Below are 6,244 nucleotides of genomic sequence, written 5' to 3'. Positions count from 1 at the left end.
TCAACTTTTTCCTAAATTTACGGATTTTAGAAAAAATACTCAGATTTTTAAGCATGAGCCTCACAAAACGACCGAGGCTAAGGTTTTGGCTGAATGAATATGCAAATCTCGCTCACCGCAACATAGACGGGATCCATATGAAGCGATTGGTGCATTGGAATTGAAAATTCGTTTTAGTTTTCTCAACTTTTTCCTAAATTTACGGATTTTAGAAAAAATCCAACTTCAGATTTTTAAGCATGAGCCTCACAAAACGACCGAGGCTAAGGTTTTGGCTGAATGAATATGCAAATCTCGCTCACAGCAACATAGACGGGATCCATATGAAGCGATTGGTGCATTGGAATTGAAAATTCGTTTTAGTTTTCTCAACTTTTTCCTAAATTTACGGATTTTAGAAAAATCAACTTCAGATTTTTAAGCATGAGCCTCACAAAACGACCGAGGCTAAGGTTTTGGCTGAATGAATATGCAAATCTCGCTCACAGCAACATAGACGGGATCCATATGAAGCGATTGGTGCATTGGAATTGAAAATTCGTTTTAGTTTTCTCAACTTTTTCCTAAATTTACGGATTTTAGAAAAAATAACTTCAGATTTTTAAGCATGAGCCTCACAAAACGACCGAGGCTAAGGTTTTGGCTGAATGAATATGCAAATCTCGCTCACCGCAACATAGACGGGATCCATATGAAGCGATTGGTGCATTGGAATTGAAAATTCGTTTTAGTTTTCTCAACTTTTTCCTAAATTTACGGATTTTAGAAAAAATCACTTCAGATTTTTAAGCATGAGCCTCACAAAACGACCGAGGCTAAGGTTTTGGCTGAATGAATATGCAAATCTCGCTCACAGCAACATAGACGGGATCCATATGAAGCGATTGGTGCATTGGAATTGAAAATTCGTTTTAGTTTTCTCAACTTTTTCCTAAATTTACGGATTTTAGAAAAAATACTCAGATTTTTAAGCATGAGCCTCACAAAACGACCGAGGCTAAGGTTTTGGCTGAATGAATATGCAAATCTCGCTCACAGCAACATAGACGGCATCCATATGAAGCGATTGGTGCATTGGAATTGAAAATTCGTTTTAGTTTTCTCAACTTTTTCCTAAATTTACGGATTTTAGAAAAATACTCACAACTTTGTCAGATTTTTAAGCATGAGCCTCACAAAACGACCGAGGCTAAGGTTTTGGCTGAATGAATATGCAAATCTCGCTCACAGCAACATAGACGGGATCCATATGAAGCGATTGGTGCATTGGAATTGAAAATTCGTTTTAGTTTTCTCAACTTTTTCCTAAATTTACGGATTTTAGAAAAATACTCAGATTTTTAAGCATGAGCCTCACAAAACGACCGAGGCTAAGGTTTTGGCTGAATGAATATGCAAATCTCGCTCACAGCAACATAGACGGGATCCATATGAAGCGATTGGTGCATTCGGAATTGAAAATTCGTTTTAGTTTTCTCAACTTTTTCCTAAATTTACGGATTTTAGAAAAAACTCACAACTTTGTCAGATTTTTAAGCATGAGCCTCACAAAACGACCGAGGCTAAGGTTTTGGCTGAATGAATATGCAAATCTCGCTCACAGCAACATAGACGGGATCCATATGAAGCGATTGGTGCATTGGAATTGAAAATTCGTTTTAAGTTTTCTCAACTTTTTCCTAAATTTACGGATTTTAGAAAAATTAACTTCAGATTTTTAAGCATGAGCCTCACAAAACGACCGAGGCTAAGGTTTTGGCTGAATGAATATGCAAATCTCGCTCACCGCAACATAGACGGGATCTATATGAAGCGATTGGTGCATTGGAATTGAAAATTCGTTTTAGTTTTCTCAACTTTTTCCTAAATTTACGGATTTTAAGAAAAATACTCAGATTTTTAAGCATGAGCCTCACAAAACGACCGAGGCTAAGGTTTTGGCTGAATGAAATATGCAAATCTCGCTCACCGCAACATAGACGGATCCATATGAAGCGATTGGTGCATTGGAATTGAAAATTCGTTTTAGTTTTCTCAACTTTTTCCTAAATTTACGGATTTTAGAAAAATACTTCAGATTTTTAAGCATGAGCCTCACAAAACGACCGAGGCTAAGGTTTTGGCTGAATGAATATGCAAATCTCGCTCACAGCAACATAGACGGGATCCATATGAAGCGATTGGTGCATTGGAATTGAAAATTCGTTTTAGTTTTCTCAACTTTTTCCTAAATTTACGGATTTTAGAAAAAATACTCAGATTTTTAAGCATGAGCCTCACAAAACGACCGAGGCTAAGGTTTTGGCTGAATGAATATGCAAATCTCGCTCACAGCAACATAGACGGGATCCATATGAAGCGATTGGTGCATTGGAATTGAAAATTCGTTTTAGTTTTCTCAACTTTTTCCTAAATTTACGGATTTTAGAAAAACCACAACTTTGTCAGATTTTTAAGCATGAGCCTCACAAAACGACCGAGGCTAAGGTTTTGGCTGAATGAATATGCAAATCTCGCTCACAGCAACATAGACGGGATCCATATGAAGCGATTGGTGCATTGGAATTGAAAATTCGTTTTAGTTTTCTCAACTTTTTCCTAAATTTACGGATTTTAGAAAAATCACTTCAGATTTTTAAGCATGAGCCTCACAAAACGACCGAGGCTAAGGTTTTGGCTGAATGAATATGCAAATCTCGCTCACAGCAACATAGACGGGATCCATATGAAGCGATTGGTGCATCGGAATTGAAAATTCGTTTTAGTTTTCTCAACTTTTTCCTAAATTTACGGATTTTAGAAAAAATACTCAGATTTTTAAGCATGAGCCTCACAAAACGACCGAGGCTAAGGTTTTGGCTGAATGAATATGCAAATCTCGCTCACAGCAACATAGACGGGATCCATATGAAGCGATTGGTGCATCGGAATTGAAAATTCGTTTTAGTTTTCTCAACTTTTTCCTAAATTTACGGATTTTAGAAAAAATCACACTTGTCAGATTTTTAAGCATGAGCCTCACAAAACGACCGAGGCTAAGGTTTTGGCTGAATGAATATGCAAATCTCGCTCACAGCAACATAGACGGGATCCATATGAAGCGATTGGTGCATCGGAATTGAAAATTCGTTTTAGTTTTCTCAACTTTTTCCTAAATTTACGGATTTTAGAAAAATATCACAACTTTGTCAGATTTTTAAGCATGAGCCTCACAAAACGACCGAGGCTAAGGTTTTGGCTGAATGAATATGCAAATCTCGCTCACAGCAACATAGACGGGATCCATATGAAGCGATTGGTGCATCGGAATTGAAAATTCGTTTTAGTTTTCTCAACTTTTTCATAAATATACGGATTTTAGAAAAAATCTCAGATTTTTAAGCATGAGCCTCACAAAACGACCGAGGCTAAGGTTTTGGCTGAACGAATATGCAAATCTCGCTCACAGCAACATAGACGGGATCCATATGAAGCGATTGGTGCATCGGAATTGAAAATTCGTTTTAGTTTTCTCAACTTTTTCCTAAATTTACGGATTTTGAAAAATATCACAACTTTGTCAGATTTTTAAGCATGAGCCTCACAAAACGACCGAGGCTAAGGTTTTGGCTGAACGAATATGCAAATCTCGCTCACAGCAACATAGACGGGATCCATATGAAGCGATTGGTGCATCGGAATTGAAAATTCGTTTTAGTTTTCTCAACTTTTTCCTAAATTTACGGATTTTAGAAAAAATCACTTCAGATTTTTAAGCATGAGCCTCACAAAACGACCGAGGCTAAGGTTTTGGCTGAATGAATATACAAATCTCGCTCACAGCAACATAGACGGGATCCATATGAAGCGATTGGTGCATCGGAATTGAAAATTCGTTTTAGTTTTCTCAACTTTTTCCTAAATTTACGGATTTTGAAAAAAACTCACAACTTTGTCAGATTTTTAAGCATGAGCCTCACAAAACGACCGAGGCTAAGGTTTTGGCTGAATGAATATGCAAATCTCGCTCACAGCAACATAGACGGGATCCATATGAAGCGATTGGTGCATCGGAATTGAAAATTCGTTTTAGTTTTCTCAACTTTTTCCTAAATTACGGATTTTAGAAAAAAATCTCAGATTTTTAAGCATGAGCCTCACAAAACGACCGAGGCTAAGGTTTTGGCTGAATGAATATGCAAATCTCGCTCACAGCAACATAGACGGGATCCATATGAAGCGATTGGTGCATCGGAATTGAAAATTCGTTTTAGTTTTCTCAACTTTTTCCTAAATTTACGGATTTTGAAAATATTCACAACTTTGTCAGATTTTTAAGCATGAGCCTCACAAAACGACCGAGGCTAAGGTTTTGGCTGAACGAATATGCAAATCTCGCTCACAGCAACATAGACGGGATCCATATGAAGCGATTGGTGCATCGGAATTGAAAATTCGTTTTAGTTTTCTCAACTTTTTCCTAAATTTACGGATTTTAGAAAAAATCAACTTTCAGATTTTTAAGCATGAGCCTCACAAAACGACCGAGGCTAAGGTTTTGGCTGAATGAATATGCAAATCTCGCTCACAGCAACATAGACGGGATCCATATGAAGCGATTGGTGCATCGGAATTGAAAATTCGTTTTAGTTTTCTCAACTTTTTCCTAAATTTACGGATTTTGAAAAATATCACAACTTTGTCAGATTTTTAAGCATGTGCCTCACAAAACGACCGAGGCTAAGGTTTTGGCTGAACGAATATGCAAATCTCGCTCACAGCAACATAGACGGGATCCATATGAAGCGATTGGTGCATCGGAATTGAAAATTCGTTTTAGTTTTCTCAACTTTTTCCTAAATTTACGGATTTTGAAAAATATCACAACTTTGTCAGATTTTTAAGCATGAGCCTCACAAAACGACCGAGGCTAAGGTTTTGGCTGAACGAATATGCAAATCTCGCTCACAGCAACATAGACGGGATCCATATGAAGCGATTGGTGCATCGGAATTGAAAATTCGTTTTAGTTTTCTCAACTTTTTCCTAAATATACGGATTTTAGAAAAAATCTCAGATTTTTAAGCATGAGCCTCACAAAACGACCGAGGCTAAGGTTTTGGCTGAATGAATATGCAAATCTCGCTCACAGCAACATAGACGGGATCCATATGAAGCGATTGGTGCATCGGAATTGAAAATTCGTTTTAGTTTTCTCAACTTTTTCCTAAATTTACGGATTTTGAAAAATATTCACAACTTTGTCAGATTTTTAAGCATGTGCCTCACAAAACGACCGAGGCTAAGGTTTTGGCTGAACGAATATGCAAATCTCGCTCACAGCAACATAGACGGGATCCATATGAAGCGATTGGTGCATCGGAATTGAAAATTCGTTTTAGTTTTCTCAACTTTTTCCTAAATTTACGGATTTTAGAAAAAATCTCAGATTTTTAAGCATGAGCCTCACAAAACGACCGAGGCTAAGGTTTTGGCTGAATGAATATACAAATCTCGCTCACAGCAACATAGATCGGGATCCATATGAAGCGATTGGTGCATCGGAATTGAAAATTCGTTTTAGTTTTCTCAACTTTTTCCTAAATTTACGGATTTTGAAAAAACTCACAACTTTGTCAGATTTTTAAGCATGAGCCTCACAAAACGACCGAGGCTAAGGTTTTGGCTGAACGAATATGCAAATCTCGCTCACAGCAACATAGACGGGATCCATATGAAGCGATTGGTGCATCGGAATTGAAAATTCGTTTTAGTTTTCTCAACTTTTTCCTAAATTTACGGATTTTGAAAAAATCACAACTTTGTCAGATTTTTAAGCATGAGCCTCACAAAACGACCGAGGCTAAGGTTTTGGCTGAATGAATATGCAAATCTCGCTCACAGCAACATAGACGGGATCCATATGAAGCGATTGGTGCATCGGAATTGAAAATTCGTTTTAGTTTTCTCAACTTTTTCCTAAATTTACGGATTTTGAAAAAACTCACAACTTTGTCAGATTTTTAAGCATGAGCCTCACAAAACGACCGAGGCTAAGGTTTTGGCTGAACGAATATGCAAATCTCGCTCACAGCAACATAGACGGGATCCATATGAAGCGATTGGTGCATCGGAATTGAAAATTCGTTTTAGTTTTCTCAACTTTTTCCTAAATTACGGATTTTAGAAAAAATCTCAGATTTTTAAGCATGAGCCTCACAAAACGACCGAGGCTAAGGTTTTGGCTGAATGAATATGCAAATCT

The sequence above is a fragment of the Aedes aegypti genome, unplaced genomic scaffold, assembly GCF_002204515.2.
Source record: "Aedes aegypti strain LVP_AGWG unplaced genomic scaffold, AaegL5.0 Primary Assembly AGWG_AaegL5_hic_scaff_122_PBJ_arrow, whole genome shotgun sequence".
Lineage (NCBI taxonomy): Eukaryota > Metazoa > Arthropoda > Insecta > Diptera > Culicidae > Aedes > Aedes aegypti.
Note: the sequence above shows the minus strand (reverse complement) of the source record.